At 43.1% G+C, this 20,223-nt stretch overlaps 1 protein-coding gene and 1 long non-coding RNA gene across 8 annotated transcripts in view; one reads left to right on the top strand and one right to left on the bottom strand.

The window, feature by feature from the left end:
* LOC117975077 (uncharacterized) overlaps positions 1-19,094 on the top strand; it is a 37,185-nt gene extending 18,091 nt beyond the window's left edge. The window contains exons 5-6 of the long non-coding RNA XR_008620304.2: positions 16,642-16,847; positions 17,994-19,094. This is a non-coding gene — a long non-coding RNA (uncharacterized LOC117975077). The remainder of the gene's footprint in view (positions 1-16,641; positions 16,848-17,993) is intronic.
* Positions 1-20,223, bottom strand: part of NTM (neurotrimin) — a 965,686-nt gene that overhangs the window by 770,594 nt on the left and 174,869 nt on the right. The window lies entirely within an intron of this gene.

Here is a 20,223-nt window from a genome sequence, read left to right as displayed (position 1 = left end):
TTGGAGTTAAAATTAATATTTTCCTTCAGAAAAGAAATAATCATTAGCCTCAGAAGCAAAATTGGAGCTAAGGCTCCAGTGATATAATAATAATAATTTGCACTTGCATGGATTCTTTCAAGCAAAGGTCTAGGAAGCTTTGCCAAACATTAATTAATTAAGCCTTGCAGGTTCCCCCAGGAGGCAGGTAGCTATTATCTCAGCTTTCCAGATGTGGAAACTGAGTCTCAAGGAGGTGAAAGTGATTTGCCCAAGGTCACTCTGGGAATGAGAAGCGGCACAGAGATGGAAATGACAGAGCCTGCCCCATGCCCAGAGTCAGAGAAGCTTTCTGCATCTTCTCCCCCTGGGGCCATGGAGGGCCCAGGTCTGCAGACCTCATGCATATACAGGACTCAGAGAATTCCAGTCCAGTAAGCATGGTTAAAGGGGCAGGAAATGGGTCCCCAAATTATTTTCATTTGCAAGGTTCGGGCTGTTTGTCACCAGGTAGAGCTCTGCTAAAATTTGGGAACAAACAGGAAGAGGTTAGGAAAGACATAATTACAAAATGTTCCAGAAAGAAAGCACTCTGTACCACTGTTAATGGGATTACTTATGCATATCTAACCTCTATGTTAGCCTTCTGCAGAGTCTAAATTTAAGAAACACGAAGGAAAAGTAGCGAAAGTGAATTTTAGACAGGGGAAGAGCGCCTTCAAGGAGGTCTCCTGTGTGCTGGCTGCATCTCCTGGCTTCATCCATCATGACATGCCATGGGCTCTGCCGGGCCTCCTTGGGAATTTGGTGGGGAAGGCTGTTTGCAGGAGAGCAGTGGAACCCAGGAACTCTCCCCTCCACGCCTGGCTTAGCAACTGACAAATACCATCAGCGAATTCCCCACCCTCTCCCCACCTTCCCGTCTTGGGTGCTGCTGACATATTTTGATATTTCCTCATGAGATTATACTTCACATAATGAATTTGATTCTTCAATTCTTCCTCTCTCTCCTTCACAACTCCGTAGCTTCTAGAGTTTATCTGCTGCAAGATGAATCGCCCAGAGACTCTGGAAGCATCTTTCTTTACACTTCACCTCCCCCACTGCGGATGAGAAATAGACTTTTCCCTCATCCATCATAAGTCAGCGTGACAGGGCTGTCGGTCCCCAGGCCTGACTGGCTGCATCCTCCTTCTCTCTGCCCTGCTTCAGTGCGTGGCCTGCTTCCCAGCACCAGTTGGGACCCTTATAAAACACTTTGAATTGCAGTAGAACCAGACCAAAAAAATCCTAAAAAATAAAAAATAGTAATAACAGAGAGAAAAATGACTTAAAAATAAAATCACAAAGAGTGGCTTCCAAATTTCTTTATTCAGTCGCCTCTTCTCTCTTTAAATAGGACATTGTGAAATTCAAATAAATCCAGTCTGTTTCTTGACATGTTATCAATCTTCCAACATCCCTAGAGGGTAAAGGGTGAGTCCTGTTTGCCTGATTTCATAGACGAGGCAAAGGAAACAAAAGGAGGTGAAGAAGAAGGATGATGATGAAGGCCGAAGGAATGAGGCTTTCTCGGGCCAGGAAAGGAAAGTGTGGGGCAATGCAGTAGTTGTGTCTCTGTGCGGTGGGAATAACAGAGTATCTGGGATACTAACAAATTGTTCTCTCACTCCACCTCCTGCCTGTCCCCCAGCGGAGACTGAAGGAATGAAAATAGACCAGTTCCATTTAAAGGGCTGGGTTGTAGGGGATCCTCTGGGATCTGTAACTAAGTGAATGGCCACAGTTTTTTGCCTTGGTTGGGTTTGGCCACAATGAGTGTCTCAAGAGTCCACCCACTATCCTTTCACTCTTTCTTCTTCATGGATACAATGGATGGGGGAAATTTTGTTTCCAAATGTTATTGGAAGATTTAATTAAGCACCATTGGAAATTTTTGAATGGAAATTGCCACATTAGTCATGATTATTACCCATTTTCTTTAAACATAGGGCCAACTGCTAAGCTGTTAGGCACAAGCCTGGAAATTACAAAAATATTCAAATATCCATTATCTGGGATTCTGTTTGCCAAGCATCCTATCTAATCAGGGAAAGCCTGCTGGAACAGATGGGCCTTACACTGTGCCCTTCTAAGCCAGGAAACTTGGACATGTTGGGGCCCAGTGAATGGAAGCGCCAAATGCTGCTGCCACCGAAATAACTCATTTCTCCTTGGTAAAAGCCTGACTGCGCTTGTTCCCTTCAGGTTGCACCTGCAGCCACTTCTGACTTTTGCAACACAGAACTAGGAAGGTGGACACTGGCTTTTCTGAGAGACGAAGGTCCAGGGTGATCTTGCACGCCACCCGGAATCTTGCTGCCCTATGTGTAGGTAGCCGGGATGGTCAGCCTGGGGGCATGGGAAAGACAGAGCTGACTTGAAGAAGAGGGCTGTTCAAAGTGGCTTGTGCAGGTGCTTACACACAGAGAAAGGGCCTTCCTTTCAACTTCATATTTATGAGTAGTTTACAGAAAGCTCTGGAGCCAAAGGAAACAAAATTGGTAAACACAGTAAGTAATAGATTCAACAAATACAGCTAAGGATAAAGAACTAATTTACATTTAATGAGACAGCGATTGTTTATTAAATAAGAAATGGTTGTGCTTATTGAGATGGCCTTAAAGGTTTTTCATGAAGAATACATTAAGCTTTGAATATGGCTTTTTCATATTCAAAAGATGTGACTGGAAGAAAGGAGGAAGGGAGGAGTCAGCAGAATGAATAAAGCATGTAGGAAGCCGATCACTTCTGGAATTTAGAGCACTGGACAAGAATCTAATGGAAAATAAATTCCACAAAAGGTTCTCTTCCTTGTGTGTTATACTGCAGCCAACCTCATGGTATTGATTTTTTTTTAAGTAGCATATGATTACTAGAGAATTGATGGCATGTTGGAACATATATTCTGGCTATGACCTTGTATAATGTATTTTTGAATCAAAATTTCTTTGACTGTGTTTATGACTATGGGGATCTGTGTTCAGGTAGCTATCTCTGCAATCTCAAAGTGAGGAAGAACGGGATCTTCCATGTAGCAAGCTGGAAAACCTCCTAGCCTTCCGTGAAAGATAAAGCCAAGCAAAAAGTGTGACTGAATAGCGAGAGTCACTTCTGTCTGTGAGTTGCAAAGGCCAGTTACTTCACAGGATTGGTTCAAAACTTTTACCTGCAGAATCTCCTGAAGACACGTGGGGCAGCAATTGTGCTCCTTTGTCTTTGTGAACAAATCAGTTTTTAACTTGCTGTTTCCTGTTTTAAATAGCACCAACTGCAGAGCCAAAACAGTCGAATTTGAGTCCTGATGTGTCACTAGCTGGTTGAGGCAGACAGTTCTAGCTTTCACCAATATCTCTCCCTGTTTTCCATGCTAGAGACTGCATTTCCCAGCCACCTTTGCAGTTAGGTGGGCAATGGGATGACAGCAGAAGGGATGTATACACTTTAAGGCCAAGTCTTAAGAAGGAACGAAAGTGAGCCTCTCATGTTCCCTTACTCCTCCCTGTTGTTTGGGTCATAGGTGTGATGGTAAGGGCTGAAGCAGCCACTTTGGAGCTAGAGTTAAAGCTGTGGCTGTCAAGGTTGCTCCACTAGCCCTGGACCACTATTTGAAAGAGAAATACATTTCTACCTTTATTAAGCCATGGTTTTGGGAGAGGCCTGATTACAGCATCTTAACCTATATTTTGACTCATATAGAACTCAAGTATAATGACCTTAGAAACTGAGACATTATTTTATGTGTTTTGCCTCTATTTTAAAGACAAAATTCTTAAGGGTCAGGAATTTTATCTAACAAATTTGAGACTGTGTGGTGAATATACCTAGCTTTTCCTGATGGATATTAAGGATGTGAATAGGAAAAAAGGAGTGGAGAAGCAAAGCATATTCTTAGAAGTAAAAAGACAGCTGGTTAATCACTTTACCAGAGAACTGTCAAGAAACACTCGATTGAAATACCAGCAGTCGTAGATAAGTTTTTTTGTGTGTAACACAATAAATACTGTTCGGAATAGCCATATGTTTTACTAAAGAGAATAAAAAGAAGAGTTTTAGACCAGGCCTTGGGCACATGGCTGGGAATGTGTGATCCTGGAGTCTGCCTCACCAGGAGAAATCCAAGTCAGCCGCAAAACACGCTGGCCATGGGACGTAAACAAACGCAAACTTCCTGCTTGTTCTTTTAAAACCTCCTTGCAGGTATTCCATAATGAATCCTTCAATTTGATATTGAATTTGATTTTTTATTAAGAAAATATTCAAGCATCACAGAAACATGGTAAAATAAACCCATATGTCTATTATTGAAATTCACTAATTATTAAGTTTTGCTGAATTTGCTTAGCTTTTCTTTCTTTCTTTCTTTCTTTCTTTCTTTCTTTCTTTCTTTCTTTCTTTCTTTCTTTCTTTTTCATTTCCTGAGATCAGCGTGAGTCACACTCTGTAGAATGGTACATAAGAAACCTGAAATCAATCTTCCATCTCCTACAGGCTCAAGTCCTGTTCAGTCTTCATGAAGCCACTCGCAGAGATCCAGCGAGGGTAGGGGATGGCACCCCTTCTCCTCCAGCTGACACTATCCTCTCAAAGACGTGAACCTTATGTGTAGCTATTCTGATAACACTTGTTTGACTTTCTAACTCCCTACTATTTAGGCCAAGGCATACACTGCCTGGGTTACTAGGACATTGCCAACCCCATTAGCAAAGAATAGTCTAAACTTCTCAGGGGTTCACCTTGGAGCTGTTTTAATATAGAATGTGCATATACCAAAAAGGTAGGAAATCCTAACCGCTTGAGAACCAAACAGACTTGTAGCTCTAGGAAAAAGAAGAGAGGTGGTTGAACCCTTTGGAATCATAAAACCAGGAGGATTAGAAATCATAAAACCAGGAGGATTATATAAAACCCTGAGGATTAGAAAACAGGCCTCCCTGTCTGTCCTCCAATTCCCTGACAATCTGAATCACGACGGGCTGCTGGATGGGTATGGATATTCCCAGGTCTCTGTATCTTAAGCTAATCAGAATGAGTGTGTCAAGTATGAGGAGGGCTGTGCCGAGTGACCAGGCTGGAGGGGTTACCACTAGGGAGGGCTGCAGGGGCTCTGTGCTGCTCCCAAGGAAGCACACAGAAGAACTTCCAAAGGAAAGAAGGCAACTTCAGTCCAGGCCCACATCAACCTCAAGCATCCGCCTTGCACACAACGGTGTCTGTTTCTCAAGAGGCTGGGCTCAAAAGGAGCAATGTCATAGTACAAAAGGCTCGGCAAGTTCATTAAGGCGCTTCCTGGTTTCGTATGTCAGTACTAAACAGAACATGTTAATGGAAGGCTGTAGGGGACAACATTTCATTGGTAGGTAACTGTTTTTCTTTTCAGTTACCTTGATGCAGAATTTCTAGACAGCAGCAGAGATACCACCCCTCAAAAGCTGAGCTGCATGCTGCAAAGTGAGTTATATGATTGACTCTGGGGCTTAGTTCTTTTGATATTCCAATTGTAAGCTGACATTGCCCATTTTCTCAGAGATACAGCCATGATAGACCACTACTCACCCTCCACTCCCACCCCATACCCCCACACCCCCTGCTAGCCCCTCATTCAAATGCTCCAAGAAGCATCTAATTGAGTAAGGCACAACAGGATCAACAACAGTGCCTCCTGCAGCCAAACACAAAGACCCACACATCCCTGTGCGGCACATCACAGAGTTGATACAGCATAGTCATATTAATTTAAAAATGTGTCTTCCAGGTTAGAAGTAAGAAGTTTATTACTGGTTTTAGGTCCAGGAACCTAGACTTCCAGAAAGGAGAGCGCTTGATAGGCACTTAATGTTGAAAGGTCTTGGCAGTATCACTCAGTCATGATGAGGAAAGGATTTAAACCACCTTTGCACTTTAAAAATGGACTCTTGTCCACGTCTCTACTTTTACAGGAGGAGCTTGAAGTACAAAACGTCAAGTGTCCTTCACAGGGTCGGGGCGTCAATGATCAGGTGGAGGTGAAGGCCATTGCTTTCTGAATCATGATCTGTTTTTTCATTCCTCTGACCAGCTTACCCAACTCACAAAACAACTCATTGATTACAGAGCATGTCCTGGCCACTGAGACATACATAGCAACCTAGTTACCCTACTTTAGTTACTCAACTTTAAGCCCAACTTCTTCCATTGGCTTAACTGGAGAGATAATATTCATCTCTATGTTTGCTTTAAAACACTGGAATCGCCTGCCTCTGGCTGTCATGACACACTGTTAAAAAAAGAAAAAGTTACAAATCACCTGAGATTCCCCTTTGCAGACACACACACACACAAACACAAACACACACGCATGCACAGACACCAAGACACTGTGTACACCTATCATTAGGGTTCTGTCCCAGATAGTATGCAACAATAATAGCTAACATTCACAACATAATTTCCTCAGATATGGTTTTTCTCTTAATTATAAAAATTCCCGAGGCTGGGTGCGGTGGCTCACGCCTGTAATGGCAGCACTTTGGGAGGCTGAGGCAGGTGAGTCACGAGGTCAGGAGTTCGAGATCAGGCTGGCCAATACGGTGAAAACCCGTCTCTACTAAAAATACAAAAATTAGCTGGGTGTGGTGGCGCATGCCTGTAGTCCCAGCTACTTGGGAGGCTGAGGCAGAAGAATCACTTAAACCCGGGAGGCGAAGGTTTCAGTGAGCCGAGATCACACCACTGCACTCTGGCCTGGCTGACAGAGTGAGACTCTATCTCAAAAAAAAAAAAAAAAAATTCCTATGTGTTAGGTGCTATTATGTGGTCTTTTTACAGAGCAGAATACTGAGGCACAGAAACTTTAAGTAATTTGTCTAAGAATTCACAACTTGAAAGTAGCAGAACCAGGCTTTAAACTTGGGTACTCTTATTAATTATTAAATATAATTTCCAGTAAAAGTGTAACCTGAAGCATTAAGTTATAATACTCTGCTTTTCATGTAATCTGTATAGAGGAGATTGTTCTTCTAAATGTATACTCATGACAATATTCTGTCTACCGGCTTCCCTCTGTTTGGGGGAAGGGGAGAGGTGGTTGTAACTTCCAGTTTTAAGGGCCTAATTCTTGCCAGGGGAAGGTGACTTGGGGACTGGATAAGAATTTGACATTAGAGGCATCCTCCTTTCTAATCTTGTCACTTGTGTTCATTTTCACTCTTTTTTCAAATCTTCTGTCTGTTTGTCTTCGGTTCCAAGGACATGTCTCCACCATGACAGCTCTCAGAACACAAACTTTCATCCACAAGATATGAAACTATCATTTTCTGGCAAACGCAAGAAACTTTCCATTGACTCTGTTCCCTTGGAGATGGGTTAACTTCCTCTCGGTCATAAACAAGGGCAGCACCTTTGGCTTCTGGAACATTTCCTTGTTCGCCACCCATGGGGCCCATATCTGGGGGCTTCATGGTGCCATCACTCCTCGGCATTTAGGATGTCTCTACTCAGTCAGTTCCCTAGGGGAATAGCTGCCCTGGGGAAGAGATGCTATCAGAGAAGCGGTTCTGTGCCCCGCGGGGTTGTCATCCTCCTGGAGGACAATGCTGGCAAAGAAAGGGGAAGGCAGGAGCAGGGCCATTCCTGCCTGAGCAAGAGCTAGAAATGTTCTTCTCCCCGGACACCATCTAAAAATCAAAGCTGACAACTGAGCTGGGACCATCTGATGAAATCGAAGAAGGAGCCAACAAAATGCTCCCAGACTGCTCCATATTTTACTCACTCCAAATCTACCTGTCATTGGGTATGCCACAGGCTGCAGACTTTGGGAATGTGTAGGCAATTCAGGACCATTAGTTGATGCTCCTGCAGTGGAGGGCTCTGTTCTACAATACACGCCAAGAAGAGACCCGGAAACTACTTATGGGTTTCCATGATTTTCACCTTTGAAAGACTGCCCTCAATATAGATTTAATCACAAGGACCCAATGACAACCCTGTCTAATGGAATTCTGCTCTGTTATCCTGTCTTCCTCCTAAGAACCAGACAAAAAGGAACCAAACCAAATAACACAAGGTATAAATATATCTTGCCACAGATTGAGAACAACGTTTGCATTTATGTTATATTTAGGACGTGTATGGAATTTACTGTATTGAACACATACTAGTGATTTTTGTTTTTTGGTTTTTGTTTTTGAGACTGGGTCTCACTCCATTGCCCAGCCTGGAGTGCAGTGGCACGACCATAGCTCACTGCAGCTTCAAATTCCTGAGCTCAAGTAATTGTACCACCTCATACTCCCAAAGCACTGGGATTACTGGCACAAGCCACCACACATGGCCCACATTGGTGATTTAGAAAGTGTATAGCTTTTTTAAAAGACCTAAGGTCTTTTGTTTTGCTTATCTGGCCACCCAGAGACAGCTTGAAAAGTTTAACTAAAATGGACAACTAGGACAGGTGCCCTGCCATCAATAGCCTCCATCCCCCACTCAGGAGCAGAGCTGGGAGATGATGTCTTCAGAAGGCAAAGCAAAGTGCATCCAAGCAGAGGCTGAGGTTCTCCAAAAAGGAAGGGATGGAAAAATCCAGGTGATTTCAAAAAACATTTTTGCAACCTAATTACTTTTGATATACCTCAAAGTTGTGCTAATACACAATTTAAACCTCAGGGATTCCTTTGCATCCCACCTGTGAATTATCTGAGATGGCAGTCAACAGCAGTGAAGAACCCAGGAGGACGCGGTAGACCAGAGTGCTAAGAAATAGCATTCTATCATTCCTTGTACCCATGAGTTTTTTTTTTTTTGTAGATGTGTGTGTGTGTGTGTGTGTGTGTGTGTGTGTGTGTTTGCAGGTGACCTTTATATATAAAGAAAGATTATTTGCAGCAATACTTATTTATAAATTGTTACATCCCTGAGGATCTTAATTTTTCCTGCCAAAAGTCTCATGTGATTAAATACTGTATTTTTGATCAGCTGATATGCCACTAAATATTGGAGGAGCTTGCTTTCTTCAGGGTATGCCTTAAGCCTCAAACCATCACAGGGTCATCACTGAAATCATTTAGTCTTCATTCAGCTTGTTCAATAAGTTTCGTCAAGAGCATACTTTGGGCCAAGCATTGTCCTAGGAACTATGGGCATCACTATGACAAAGCCGTGAAGGAGCCACGTGATCTCAAAAGGGAGATAGAAATGACAACACATTATAGCAAAAGAGCATGAACATGTGTTAGTACATAAGAACTAAACAAACCTAAGGAGGGAAGAGTCAACTCTTACAGGATTTAAAGGCTGGAAGAGAAGCATTCATAGAGGAAGATTCATCTGATCTGGTCCTTGAACAGTTGATAAATGAGTGGGATTGACCAGGCAAAGAGGAGGAACAAAGGTATTGACAGCCCAGGGAATAACAGGTTCATAGGTTAAGAGGGCTTGAGGTATCAAGTGGTCACGTTTACTGGAAATGAGAGTGAAAATATATGTGGGCAACGGGTTGTAGATGACCGTGTGTGCCACATGGAGAGGTAAGAACTTGACTTTACAGGTGATGGGGAAATGATGATGATCTTACAACTATGATATAACTTGCTTTGCATTTCAGGAGGGTCCCTCTGAGAACAGTGAAGCAAGTAAAATTATATAGACGGGAGAATAGAAACACCACCACCAACAACCAAAAAACATGGGGAAATGTTGCCGTAATATAGGTTAAAGATTACACAGTTCTAAGGTTTTGGTAGTGGGCGTGAAGGGTGAAGATAAGTTTCCAAAATGTGTAGGAGGTGGAAATAAACTGGGCTTAGAAACTAATGGAATACAGAACACCTGGGAGCAGGAAGAGACAAAATGCCTCCCTGGTTTCTAGAATGGGATGGTACTGTCATTCATTAAACTAGGAAACACAAGAGAAGGAACAGACATGCAGGCCAGGAATCTGTGGGTCCTCAGGTGAAGCTGTGTGGTAAGTCATAACCAGCACACATCTCGTGCTCTGGAGAGTGCAGTTGGTCTGTGTTCTCACCCAGGTTGCTTAAGTCTTTTTAAAAACCGGTAGAATATACACTACATCAAAAGTGCACACAATATAGATGTGCAGCTTGATGGATTATTGTAAACTGAAGATCCTTGTAACCACCACCCAGACAAGAAATAGAATATTGCCAGCTCCCAGAAGCCCTCATGGCCTCTCCTGCCCCTTCCCCATCAAACATTCCCCTTCCTCACAAAGCATAACTCCTGTGCTCAATTTTATTATAACCATGCCCTTGATTTTTCCTTTTTAAAGTTTTACCACCTAAGCATCCATTCCTGAACATAAGAGTTTAATTTTGCCTGTTATGGAATGTCAAGCAATATGTGTTCTTTTTCTGGCCACTGTAGCTTGGTTTGGATTGTGTGAGTCTTTTTTGTGATACGTAGTTTGAATGTACTAATTTTCAATGCTGTTTGACGTTCCTTTGAATGAATACACCACAACCTCTGTCTTCATTCTATGATGGACATTGGCACTGTTTCTACCTTGAGGCTATTTTTTTTTTTTTTTTGAGACAGAGTCTTGCTCTGTTGCCCAGGCTGGAGTGCAGTGGCACAATCTCAGCTCACTGAAAGCTCCGCCTCCCAGGTTCACACCATTCTCCTGCCTCAGCCTCCTATGTTGCTGGGACTACAGGCGTCCGCCACCACGCCCGGCTAATTTTTTGTATTTTTTTTAGTAGAGACGGTGTTTCACCATGTCAGCCAGGATGGTCTTGATCTCCTGACCTCATGATTCACCTGCCTCAGCCTCCCAAAGTGCTGGGATTACAGTTGTGAGCCACCGCGCTCGGCCTCTTGAGGGTATTTTTTTTTTTTTTTTTTTTTTTTTGAGACAGAGTCTCACTCTGTCGCCCAGGCTGGAGTGCAGTGGCCTCCTGAGGCTGCTTTAAACAAGGTTACCAGAAACATTCCTGCCCTGGTCCCCTTGTACCTATGTACACACATTTCTTTTAACCAGGAGTATAATTTCTGGGCCATACGGCATGCATATCTTAAGTTTTGGTAGATAAAGGCAAACTGTTTTCCAAACTGACAGCATCACTTTTACACTATTTCTAGCCGTGCGTGATACTTACCATGACATGACGTCGTTATCAACACTTGATGTTGGCAGGGTTCTTTTCTGTTCTCTCTTCCTCTCTCTCTCTTTTCCTCTTCTTTCCTGACCCTGTCTCTCTCCCTTCCAGCTCTTTTCCTTCTTTCCTTCCTCATTCTGGTGGGTGTGCCTTTCTATTCCACTGTGGTCTTAACTTGCCTCTCTGTGTTACCTAGTGATGGTGACTTGGCCTTTTGGGTCCTCTTTTATAAAATGCACACGTAGATCTTTTGCTTGCTGCAGTCTGCTGCATTGTCTAATGGTGCTTGTAGGGACCTTACCAACTGTGGAACTGTGTTGGATGGCCAAAGAGGTCTGCGCCTCTTTTCTGCCATGCCCAGTGTGTGGTAGCCTTGACGTGGGATGTGACAGTTTCACCTTAAAAAGGAATTTTTTTGCTATAGTTCATCATGTGGCTGCCTTCTAAGTTACCTGAGGACTAGGGTTTGCTGTTGTGGCCATAACTTTGGGCCTGCATGCTTCTCTGCAATCACCTGAATTCTCCACAAAAACATGTGTCGATCCTCTCAAGGGCAGAAGAAAGCCCGTGTGGATAAGTGATTTATCAACAGGGCAGTCTCCTGGGTAAAGGATGCTTGAACATACACAAGGATGTTCACAGAGGTATAAAGAGAAAATGGTGGACCAGTGGGTTCATGATTTCATGTGTCTGAAACACACTGATTTTACCAATGCTAAATTGGGTTTTCAGCTGCAAGGCTTCCTGGAGTCTCTGTGTACACTGAGAATTGAATTCCAAGAGGGAGATCATAGTAGATACCAGGTTCATTGCAATCGTGCATTTTTTTTTTGGAGGATCCTCTCCCAGTGTTTCCACACCAGATATGCTCCCTTCACCCTCAAAGTCCATTCTTCTTCTTTTGCTTACTTCCAACTGATCACCATGTTCTCTTGGCTACCTGAGAAGTTTTCCTTTGGGAGCTATTATCTTCTTTCTAAAGTGATTGCTGATTGCTCTGCTCTCTGAAGGTCACCTTGGGTCCTCCCATTTTCTCCATTCCATGAAATGGTACAAAGTAGAGTACAGGCTAAAAGCAAGGGCTGAGCTGGGACCAGTGTCACACCTGTGGTCCCTGCTACTGCAGAGGCAGAGGCAAAAGGATTGCTTGAGCCTAGGAGCTCAAGTCCAGCCTGGGCAACATAGTGAGATCATTTGTCTACAGAAAACAAATAAAATAACATAAAATACAACTTAAATTTAAAAAAAATTAAATGCAAATGTTGGAGAGTCAGCGGGTCTGCATCTAGGCTCATCCACAGCCAGCAGGGCAACAGCATTAATAAACTATGTAACACTTGGAAGTCTTGGTAACTTCGTGTAGAAAAGAGGCAGAACAGTGTCTGTTAAGGGCTGTTTTTTGAGGGTATTTTTTTAAATAGACAGGGTATTGCTCTATTGCCCAGGCTAAAATACAGTGGCATGATCTTAGCTTATTACAGCTTCAAGCTCCTGGGCTCAAAGGATCTTCTCATCTCAGCCTCTGGAATAGCTAGGTGTATTAGTCTGTTCTCACAATGCTATAAAGAAATACCTGAAACTGGGTAATTTATAAAGAAAAAAAGGGTTAATTGGCTCATGGTTCCACAGGCTGTACAGGAAGCATGGCCAAGGAGGATTCAGAAAATTAACAATCATGGCAGAAGGCAAAGGGGAAGAAGGCAGGTCTTGCATGGCCAGAGCAGGAGGAAGAGAGAGAAGGAGGTGCTGCATACCTTGAAACAAACAGATCTCATGATAACGCACCCACTATGCCAAGAACAGCACCAACGGGGAAATTCACCTCTATGATCCAATTACCTTTCAGCAGACCCCACTTCCAACACTGGGTATTCCAATTTGACATGAGATTTGGGCAGCGACACAGTCTCAAACCCTGTCACCAGGACTACAGGTGCATGCCACCACACTCAGCTAATTTTTAAATTTTTTGTAGAGGTGGGGTCTTGCTATGTTGGCCAGCTGGTCTCAAACTCCTGGGCTCAAGCAATCCTCCCAATTTTTGAGGCTTAATAAACACAGTTCACGTAAGGTGTTCAGAACTGTGCTTGGCACATAGTAAATATTTAATGTCGTTATCTATTGTTCTTCTTGTCATCCTGTTATTATTCCAGCTTCTTTTGCCAGTACAGATCCTTGATTCTCATGCCATGATTCTCATGCCATGATTCTCATCCCAGAGCCTCATGCCTCCCCTGAGCAATGTAAACACTGAGTGTTTGTGCCTGAGTCCGCACTGCAGGACGTGAAATGCAAGTCACCACACCCTTAGCTGTACTAGCATAATACAGATATGCACACGTGGGCACGGGAAAGAGACGTCACCTCGAATCGTGGTTTGTCACTTGAAAGATGGAACTAAGTGTTAGGATGTTAATCATCTTTGGGGCAGAATTTAATTTCCTCATGTGAATATTTTATTTTTTCCCCAGCCTCTCCACTAATGAAGATCTTTTAAAGGCTGCATGTAATAGCTTTGAATAACCTCCAATACAATGAATCTATCTCTGACTGAAAACCCTTTCTGAGGATCGAAGACACCTGAACACATGGGGCAAAGAGCTGTGGGTCCCAGAAAGCACAGCCCCTTGTGGCTTGGGCGGGCTAGTTCCCTTCCTTGGAGCACAGGGCGTTTTGTTTTGTTGTTGATGTTTTCCAGAGAAATTAAAGATATAATCATTACTCCATGGTGTCATTGTGGGATGATATGTATGAAAGATTTAGCTTAGTGCCCCACATCTTGTAGGCAGTTGACAACCCTTTGACTCTTTCTCTCTTTCTGTCTAAAAAATTTAATTCAAAAATTAAAAAAATTTTGTGCCTGGGGTTTCTTCTATATAGGGTGTGACCCTAGACATAATTTTTGCTGACTCAATTTATTGCAATATGCTGAGTCAAGTTCTCACAGGTACCATCTCAGATAAACACAAGGTCCCTTCCCAATAGTGGCCTCAGCTTCTATGCCTCCATGCTTCTGCTGTCAAACTCCAGAATGGGATCTGAGGATATTCCAGAAAAAGATACAGCTTTCTTCCCCAGCCGGCCTGTAAACTGTTTCTATGTTTTCTTGATATCGCTTGTGGGGAACTAAAAAGTATAGTAAATGGTGGAGATGAGGAGCTTTTCTGTCTGTAGTTCGTTCATTCATTCATTCATTCCTACTTTTACTGATGGCATATGCACAAGCACCCTACATAAAATAAGGATGTATAAGCTGTGAATTCTGCCTCCCAGGACCCCCAGGTTTGAGTGTAATCTTGTCACTGGCTATAAAGTTCTTTATTATTGTAGTTTCCTCATTGCTATCCTTTCTGTCTCAGTGTCCCCAATTCCCACGTATTTGGTAACTGACCTTAAATATTTGGTTCATAGTGGAAGTTTGCTGTGGGCTTGTTTCTTTTCATTCCATGTACGTGCTAACTGCTGGATTTAGATATACTAAGAGACCTGGAGGCAATGGGTGCATTTGATAGATATCACATAAATAAATAAAGCAACACTTGTCAGTCTCACACCTTCTCCCTCACCCTCCCCACAGGCAGTCTTTCTGGATCGGAATAGAAAGAAGTCAGGATGGGGAAGGCAGACTCTGCTCTATCCATTCCAGTGGGAATCAGCAAACTTTTGTATCTCATAAAGCCTTGTCAGCATCACATTTAATCTAAATGTTATCATAATTATTATAACTTTACATTTATAAAAAGCCTTGTCAGCATCACATTTAATCTAAATGTTATCATAATTATTATAACTTTACATTTATATAGCTCTGAGTCTCTGGGGAGAAGAAAGAACTCTGAATATAAAAAAAGATGATCAGGCTTCACCCCTCCTTTCTAGGGAGATCGGCTTTTTAAAAAAATAATAATTTTTATGCCTTTCTTGACTCATTCCTTGAGGCATCACCTGGATGTACTGCCTGGGGGATGTTTTTTTCCTGGATAAGATCAACTTGGAAAAATGCACAAGGGGAGAGTGGTGGTGGAGGCAAAACATGCTTGTGGCCAAAGGGAAAAATTCTTGCTAAGATTAAAGAAGGAAAAGAAACTAAGATTTATTAACTACCAAGTAAAATCTAAGCCCTGAGTTACTTGCTTTGCATATCTAATTTAACAGTGACTAAAATTCCCAGAGAAGTATTATTATCCCTATTTCACAGTTCTGGAAACAGCAGCTCATTGAAATTCAGGAACTTGCCCAAGGTCACCTAATTATTATGTGGTAGATGATGAGTTTGAGCCCCTCTGTCTCCTTGCAAGTTCCTGCTCTTCTTGGTATGATTGAAAACAAGCTTGCAATCTTATTCGGACGCCTCCTAGGCATTGGCTAATCAGCCACCTACTGCCTAGCACTGTGCTATGAGGGTTGAGAGATGCCAAAGATTTATCAATCCTGGCTCCCCTTCAAGGATTTTCAAAAAGGGAGATAAGATTGATGTGCAGGATCCAAGTCTGTTGGAGTTGCGGGGACTAGGAGGGAACTAGGAGAGAACAAAAAGCGAACTCTTTGAGAGGGTGTATAGTATAGTCACTCTTGACGTAAGTGACTCCATCTTAGAAAAGAACTCCATCTCACATCTCAAATGGCTTCATGCCAACAGGACCAGACATTCACCTAATCAACAGAAACTACCTCAACCTGACAAGGGCATAACCAGACACACACTTTACATCACCTCTTACCAGAGAGGACAAGGACTCTAAGAAGAGCAGGACTTCACCGTCCACAAAATCATTTCACTGAACGCCATCCCACTGTCACCCACGGTTAGCGCCTGGCATCTGCCACCGAAGTCTCTGCCCACCTCAAAGTCTCTTCCCGTGCAAGACGTTGAAGATCGTCTGGATCAGGCCAGCATTCTCTCTCTGTCCAAGGCGCTCTCCTGGGATTGGCTCATTAACCCCTTTTTCCTACCCCCTTTTCTCTTTTTGTTAAATGTTACTTTGTTTGATGTGGAAATGTTAATCTATAACATTTATATAATGATTAAGTATCCTACTATATATAGTTTGCAACATTTACTGACTTGTGGGTCAGCTAGGGCCTGTGTGCTCACGCCTCTGACTACCCAGTGAATGAGACATAGTAAGAATAATTACCACCTTGGAAACTCCATGTAGGTCATGGCTGAAATAACATCAATAAAATTCTGACCTGTGGAAAGTCACATATGTGCATGGATCTGGTTCTGTCTCTGACCTTGCTCTGGTCACCACAGAGGGCTTCTTGGAAGAGGAGGCTGGAGGAGGGCACCATAGAACAGTAACTCAGAGGCATGATGGAAAGGGAGGGAAGGAACTCAGGGGGTTTAGGGACAAGGAAAAGACAGCCTAGCCTGGGGGAACACCTGCGGGCTCCTGAGTCCTGGTAGATGGATTTAGAAGGACACAAAAGGTACAGTTTGAGAAGCAATGGAAAGAAAGAGGAAGAGTTTTCCGGGCCTCCTGCTTTCCTCACAAACCCCAAGGCTAATTTATTTCTCATTCCCTCCTAGGGTCACTGGGCAGCTTTGCAGAGAGCTCAGCGTGGTGCTTGTCACTCCTCGTTTATGTGGTTGCTCCATTTACATTCCCCCAGTGGTCCAGGCAGCTGCAGAGGCTGCTGGGTCTCTCTCACTGCTCGGGAACAAGGTGAAGTCAAATGGAAAAGCTCTGAAGGAGAGGAGCAGGACAGCTTGGTGCACCAGTGGAGTGCAGGAAGGTAAGCACAGGCTGTCCTCCTGAGTCCCAGAACATGACATAGTTGACTTTGACCAGGGATTGATAGGCAATTTTTCAGTTTTTGCAGAAATCCCTGCTGTGCAGAATGTGAAAGTAAAAGCAGGTCTCTTGCGATGGGATGCCAGGGAAACAGGACAATGGCCAGGGATAGAGTGGAATGGCTAACGGGGCCGTGGGAACCTTGTTTGTATCAAGGATCACGGACCAAGAGAAAGATAAAATCAATCCAGGGTTATTTTGAGGCAAAGAAGAACCGGGTTTAGTTTGTTACAGATGCATACAGAAAGCTTATACTCAACCTATTTTAAAGCGCAGGGATAGGAAACAAAGCTTCAGTCACAAAACTTGAAGCATGCAATTGCCCCGCTTCAAACCTTTCCTATCTCCCTGCTTGCTAAAAGGAAAAGACCTGACACTGGAACATGGTGCATGAGGCTATAAATTATTAGTGTTTCTTTCGATAAAAGTAAATGATGCTCACAGTATAAAAATTCAAATTCCACAGCAGTGTATTAGGTAACCTGTAAAGGTCCCCCTCCCACTTTCTAAGCTGACTACCCATACACAGCTGGGTTCTGATGAACAAAGTCAGCAGTCATTCCCTGAGTCAAGTGTCACTGTTACCCTCCCAGCCAGGTTAGATAAGGCTCGGATATTCAAATGTTCTTTGCATGAAGGCATTGCAGGTCCCTCTGCCGAAAAATCTATCTTCTCCCCAGGCCCCTGCCCCTCCTCTACTTGACGACACCTTCAACTCAGTTTCATATTCAGCCCAAAGGTCACTTGCTTTAGGAAGTTTCGCTAACATGTCCCCATAGACCTGTTCATCACCTTCTTAAAACTCCCATTGTGTCCTTCATGGATTTAATAGTTTCTTTGATTTCATGTCTCTCTCCCTTTGTTGATTCAGTATGGCTTGAGAGCAGGGATCAACTGTTCAGCTCTCTATTCTGAGAACCTAGCAAAGAGACTGATGTCAAGAAGACTGATGCTCAGTGAATGCTGATGGAATAAATGGGTGGATGGATAGATGTATGGATGAATAAATCCATACATCTGGATGTATGCATTTAATGAACCAAACCAAACTTGAAAATGCCCTTCACTTCTTTATTGTGACTAAAAGGAAAGGAAAGAGAATGAGAAAGCTGAGAGAAAAAAAGTCATCAAGGAGAAAAAAATGGAGGAAAAGCTAATACACACAGAAAAGGAGACAGACTCAAGAAAAAAGAAAAAGAAAAAGAAAAAGACTAAGAAACAGAGGGAAAAGGTCTCATGCATTTAAAAAGATGGTAAGATAAGCCATTCTGGTTATACCTGAGTATCTGCTTGGATCACTTTATAAACATCCTTAGAAATGATACCCATTTTCACTGTTTATTTACATTCTTTTCATTCTTAAACTCTCAGAGAATGGGTTCCAGTGGGATACAGTTAACAGTCCAACGAGAAAGAAAATATTACCTGAATTGCAGTGACAGTGATAGAAGACATATTACCCTTGTAGCCCAGTGGGCTAAATTTTTGTAAAAAGAAGGATGGGATTAACAAGAACAACAAAAATAATGACAGATTGAGAGGGGTCTGGGGTCCTTCAGAAAATGATCAAGCTATTGGTAAGATTCTGAAACCACCGCGGCCTGTCCTATTCCTCAAACCACCTCCACCCACTGCCATCAAGTTATCTGATTCGATGACCAGAGATTCGCCTGGAGGGCTCAAAACATAGAGCAAGCGGCGCCCCCAGGAGGCTCTGTCAGACTCACACGTCCACTCTTCACAGGTCCTTGTATGCCCAGGGCTGTGGAGCAGGAAATAAAACATTCTCCAACTTTAGGTTCATATCTGAATGACGGGAAGTGGATGTAATTATATTTAACTGCCACAACCCCTGGAACTCAGAGAAGAAAACATTCCAAGATGAGATATCCTAGTGCCACCATGGAGTTGAACTCTCATTTTGCCTTCAGGGTCACAGGAAATATTACCATAGGCAGAATCCTTGAGTCAGAAAAAAAAAAAATATCTAGGGATAGAGGATGAGTAAAGGCTTAGCCAAATGGGGAATAAAGGATTCACAACAGGGATAATTTGTAGTAGAATGGGAAGCTTTGTGTACCAGGAATAGAAATATGAGCTGGAGAAAGAAGAGGAGGTAGGGGAGATGAAAACTGTAGACAAACGAACCAGGCACTGAATCCCTCTTCCCCAGAGGACGAAGGGAGACTCACCCTTTCTTCTTATATGCTTCTGTAGTATTTTAATTTTTTGAAGCAAATTATATTACTTTGAAATTGGAAAAAATATTTTTTAAATAAGAAAAATTTGTTTTATTCCAAGTGCCAGAAAGAGATGCCTGGAAACCCTAAAAGATCAAAGGTCCTGCTTCTTTAGTCCTCTAATCTTGAAGTCAGCCCATGATCCATTCCATGGGACTGACCTGCATGCATCTTGGTCTTTTCCAGGCTGAGAAGTAACCCAAGATTTGCTAAATATGGTGGTAGGGGCCTTGAGGAGGCAAGACATCTCTGCAAGAAGAGGACCCAGCCTCTTTCCTGGGAAGAGACAAGAGGCCACCTGCCTGGTGTGTTTGCTAACACGCAGGAGCTGTGGCCTGTAATCATCATTAGCTCTCTTTGGTGTTTACTGACTGTTATTAATTAGAATGAGCAAACTTGGCATTAATGTGCCTGCCATAAGGATGAAGGTTCTTACTGCACAACCATCCTGCATAAGCGGCTAGACTGGGACTCGTTTACCAACTGTTACCAGGATGATGCAGGGTTACGGGCACCAGCTGATGAAGGACTGGGCAAGGGAGAGCGCTCGGACCTGTGCTTCTCTGAAAGTTCAGAATTAGGGGAAGCTGTGCTGGAGTAGAGGGAAGCAGAGCCTCTCCCCAGCTCACGTGGGAGCTGCTAGCAGGCTTTGGGCAGCCTCCAAAAGTAGCCCAGGAAAACCCCCAAGGTCTTTGATCACCAGACAGCTTTCCTCTGGTGCTGGCTGTAGCACATTTCTCCCTAATCAGAAAATCACTGAACACAACTTCCTTTACAAGACAGTGGATCAGTGTCCTGCTGCCCTTCAGGAAAGACCCTGCTCTTCTGTGGGTCTTGGGAAAGAGGTTAGGGATATGTACCGTTGCCAAGAAAGGGAAGACATTATCTGGTGTTCTGATCTATCAGTCTGTTCTCTTGTTTCTCTGGAAGTGATGCTATCCCTGCGTATTTCCTGTCTAAAAGAGCAGCCTTCAGAGAGGAGACTGCCACTTTATGGGAAGTTTTGAAAATGGGAGGTAATGGAACATGTTAGCTAGAAAAGAAGATTGATTTCTTCCTGCATGGTTACATGGTCTT

Source organism: Pan paniscus, chromosome 9 (assembly GCF_029289425.2).
Source record: "Pan paniscus chromosome 9, NHGRI_mPanPan1-v2.0_pri, whole genome shotgun sequence".
NCBI lineage: Eukaryota > Metazoa > Chordata > Mammalia > Primates > Hominidae > Pan > Pan paniscus.
The sequence above is the reverse complement of the archived record's forward strand: the minus strand, read 5'-3'. Positions and strand labels throughout refer to the sequence as shown.